The sequence below is a fragment of the Rhamphochromis longiceps genome, linkage group LG17, assembly GCF_057381845.1.
Source record: "Rhamphochromis longiceps isolate RC_006_pf linkage group LG17, R_longiceps_female_GT1.1, whole genome shotgun sequence".
In the NCBI taxonomy this organism is placed as follows: domain Eukaryota; kingdom Metazoa; phylum Chordata; class Actinopteri; order Cichliformes; family Cichlidae; genus Rhamphochromis; species Rhamphochromis longiceps.
Window position 1 is genome coordinate 25,496,094 of NC_140573.1, and position 4,801 is coordinate 25,500,894.

Below are 4,801 nucleotides of genomic sequence, written 5' to 3' on the forward strand. Positions count from 1 at the left end.
CCACAGAAAAAAGGTTCACATTTTTTGCACGTAAAAGATTTTAGTTGCACTTTCTTAAAAAACTTAAACAACAGCTTAAGTTTTAAACGTTCATCGTACGGGTGGGTTTAGGGATTTGACTGCTAGAAAGTTCAACTGAGTTGGTCCCAGAAATGCTAATTAGTTAAACAAATTATTAACATTTTATTAATGTACAACAGCAGTTAAATGTTCCCTCTCATAGCACCAGCATTTCCAGCTCGAGTATGTTTCCCCAGATTTCAGTAAGATTCTAGTTTTAAGCTCCCTTTTCTGACTTTGTGTTTTTGCTTTTGGGATATCTGCCTTCAGCCAAATAAACAGCCTGTTTTCCATTACCTCTACCTGCCTTTGCATCCTAGATGTGGGTCCCCAGGCTCAGCTCATAACAATCAGAGCCTATAACTACAACAACAGTACAGCACAACAAATTATATTTGAAAATTATGAAAAAAAATAAGAAAAAGACAAGAGACAAGACAAAGTAAATTACATTAAGAGACAGTTAAGTAGATAAAACTAAGAAGTAATAAGCGAGACTTCTTTTCTGGCTACTCCCTTTAGGGGTCGCCACAGCAAATCAACTTCTTCCATCTCACTCTATTCCTGGCATCCTCCTCTGTCACACCAACCCTCTGCATCGCCTTCATCACTACATCCAGTAACCTCCCCTGTGGTCTTCCGCTTTTCCTCCTGCCTGGCAGCTCGATTTTCATCCACCATCCCTGCTCTTTCACACATCCAAACCATCTCATCTTTCCTTTTCTAACTTTATCTTCAAATCAATAAGCCAAAACAATCAAAAAGAATAAAACTAAACATTAGTTTGCTCAGGAGGTAGCCTCTGATGCATCCATCAGGGTATGAATGTGTGCGAATGCGGGTTAGTAAGCACTTAAAAGCATTGAAGTATACAAGAATCAGTTAATTTACCAAATGAAAAATATGGTAAGTAATGGGCTCCAGTTCCAGGGAGCTCCTAAAATACATTCAGTGAAGAGAGGTTTCACATTTACATTTAAAACTTCTTGATCAGGGGAAGCTCAAACAAACTTCCCTGATCTCTGCTTTCTACAAACTTTATTTCTAAAAGTCTAAAGCATGAATCTGATGAGGAAAATATACAGTGGAAGACTTATTGGTCACCTGTGCATGTGGCTAACACTTCTATGAAATAAGAGAGCCCAGTTTTGAGATCACGCCTGCTGGACTATACTCACTCGAGAACAGACCATTCAGTTTATTTTCAAGTAAGGATGAAAGGACGACTCCAAACTATGCATGTCGCCTATTCACTGGTGATGCTTTTTAAAGGAAAAAGGAAAAAAAAGACAGCAGAAAGAGTTGGAAAAGGGTGGAGGGGTGGAGCGCTGCATACATTTTACATACACAAGGCAGCAGACAAAGTGATTGTTGCTTCCCTGAAACTTTTTTTTCGCCCCTTCAGAAAACACTTTCCCTGCTGAATAGGCACCTATTAGTGACTCCATTATGGGCACAGGGCTCTTGAATGGCTCCTCACTGTGTGTCTTTATCATAGTCAGGCTGTGAATACAGCTGGCCCCCTCCTCCTGCGGCCCAACCAAGCTCCTTACAGCCTGTATTGATAGGTGCTGCCGTGCTGGTGATGACGGGTGAGGCAGCCATTCTCGCCCCCGTTGTGAGCTCCAGGTGTGGTGGTTAAGCGTATTGTGCTGCAGACGTTTTTTCTTTACCACTTGCTCCAATAAAAAAAAGAGAGAAGAAAAAATGGATGCAATGTTTTACATGTATTAGCTGATCTCCATAATGCCATTCCACCGCCGGCCCCTCCCCTCCTACCGCTGCACCCCAAAACAAGTCAGGCCTCTGGCGAATCGCTGCACACCGCCTCAGAGCCCTGTATTGTTGCTGGATTATTGAGGAGTTAGCTGAAAGAAAGAGGCAGCAAGAGTGGGGTGTTTGTACTTTATCTCCAGGGGAGACAGGGGCTAAAGAAGGAGCTTCTTTAGAGGAGTGAGTTACTGCGGCAAAAAGCCCAAAAACACCTGCAGGAGACAAGCACAGGAAGGTCGAGGCAAGAAAAAATGCTTGCCTTCTTGCCTCCTCTCTGAGATACTGTAAACCAGCCCCCTCTGAATGGAGGCGCTTTCATTTATTGAGCCCTGTCACAACATTTTCACCTTGCTCGGTCTCTGCAAACGCCAACTTTGAAGTTATGTGTACGCATGTACTCGAAGGAGGGAGACGCCGAGAGTTAGCAGGACTTTATGATGAATATGGAAGCATTGTTCAGCCATGCTTACCTCCACAGGGAACCATCTGCTCCCTGTCAATGCATCACCTGCTCGTCTGAGCCGTCTCCAGGGCAACGAGGGGTGGGAGGGGGGATTAGGAGAGGTTATGGCTTTGATAGGAGGGGCCGTCGATGGGGACGAGGAGGAGGAGGTCACTGGTGAGGTGGGGGCCGATTGGAAAGAGGTTACTCGGCGAATGTCGTCCTCTGCTGGAGGTGAGTGTTAGAGCAGGGGGTTTACAGTACTGCACATGGACTGCAGAGACAAACCACGCTGAAACACTTGTTGAATGAATTATTTAAAAGACAAAAAAAGTCCTGGAGCATTTATGAAGCTGACAGAAAAGCTCAGGTCCATTAAAATGAGGAAAAAAGCAAAAGTTTATGTTTCTCAGTTTGCAGGCTTTTGCTCAGAGCAGCTCTGCATGATTTACAGCTCAAAATAATCCTTATTTATCAGTTCATCTTATGCTGAGCTGTGCTACAGCCCTCTTAGTGCACCCTCTCTGACCTCTTTTAGTTCCTTTCTTTTTATGTCAGCTTTCTTCTCATCACAAACAGAAGGTTTGAAGAGCAGGTGGGTGGGGCTTCTGTCATTATAGTTATAGCTGTGTAACCTCAGACAAACTGACATGAATTTGTGCAACAGAAGCGAACCTGTATTTATGCAAGTTAAATGTATCGAATTGGGGAAAAAGTTTTTATACACATATCGTCAGGATTCGTCTGAAAATGAAAAACAAGCTAAGTGACGCTGTGTGAGAGCAGCTGGGGCTGTAGGGTTCAACTTCTCTTATATATAAAGATAAGGAGATGTAATTGCAAATGTAGGACTTCGGTTCTCTAAAATAATGTGCAAATTTTAGTATCGATCTGATAGTTAAATACAGGGCCAGTATTGCAGACACCTATACTGATACTAGTATCAATGTGTATCGATAACCGCATCGGTATCAATACTATCGATATCACTCATCGATTTCAAGCTTATGGCTGGTTGCTTGTGGGCGTTCCAACATCAAGTTACCTAGGTAACCAACTAATATATTCACCCAACACGTCACGTTCTCCCTCCCAAAGGGTAACATATTACGCTATGTGATGAATCGTCATTATGTTACGCTTTCGGCCACCCAACACGTTCCTATGTTACGCGTTCAGAAACAGGAGAACCATTTGGACTGAATCTACACATGTACATTTATTTTACTTTCTCATCACGAGCTTTGAAAAATACTATCTAACACGATTAATGTTATGGTTAGGGTTAAGGTTAAGGTTAGGGCTCGAATACATGGCTGGAACGTGTGTTGCCGCTGGGAGCGTCATTCTATTGGATTCCATCCACAATCGCACGCGTATCACAGTTATCTTTTGCATTCCAATGGGATGCCTCAGGATGTGACAAATCGTCGGTATGTTACGCGTCGGGAATGAGAATGCTCTGCAACACTAGCTTTGCCAATAAATGGTATCCTGCACTCTCACTGGCAGTTACTTTAGTTGCAATCCTGGAAGGTAAGACAGTTTCATCTGCTCTCTGGTTGACACGTCGCTTCCACTGAGGATGCAGTGCAAGTTCTGAAAACATGTTACAGTAACTTGACTCAAGCTCTGGGTACTTCCCCTCCTCGTGCCATTGGCTGTTACTGCCAAGTATTCATATATTTCCAAAAAGACTGCCTTCAGGTATTTGATGTGAACGCACAGACTGAAAAGGGTTAAAAAGACTGAAACCGAGCATTTAGATCTAGATGAAGTCCGAGCATTTGGTTCACAGGGATTACTTGTACATATTCTGATGTCATTATTTGAAACTCAGTTAATCCGAGTACCTGTTCTACCAGTGCAACAATATAAATATATGATGAGAATTATGGAAAAGCTAAGTAGATACCATTTAATTCTTACTTTTATCGTACATTACGCTACATCACTTATTTTTTCTTTGAAAACAGAATAAATTTAGAGAAAAGTTAGTGAGATTTAGGTCAGTATGTTGGATGTCTTCAGAGCTCTTCAAGTCCCATAAAGTGAAGTTATCTCTAAAAGTCATAAATGGGCTACATAATGCATTAATTTCTGCAGCAGATAATTGCCGCTGATGACAGTTATTAATAATTTTTGTTAATTAAAAATGTCATTTTAGGATGTTTCAAGGTGAAACTGTAACTTGAATAGCTGAGCTCTTCATTGTAACGGTGACTGTGATATTCAGAGACAGCAAATAATATTTGGGTTTGCAAGTGCTTATCATTTTTATTCTTTCTTGGGGCACATGTAAAGTTGGTGGGCTGTCATGGTTTGGTTTATTTAGAGGACCGACGTGTTGATTGTTGGGGGGGAAAGCATAACTTTAAAAAGTACTGATTTGGTTAACAGAAAAACATTTCCTTTTATTTCATAAGTTTACATACATATTCTTAATATGAATAGCAAATTGTCAAAGTATCCTACATCTTGCATGATCCCACTTTCTGTTCATAAAAATCCCAGTATCAATCCACA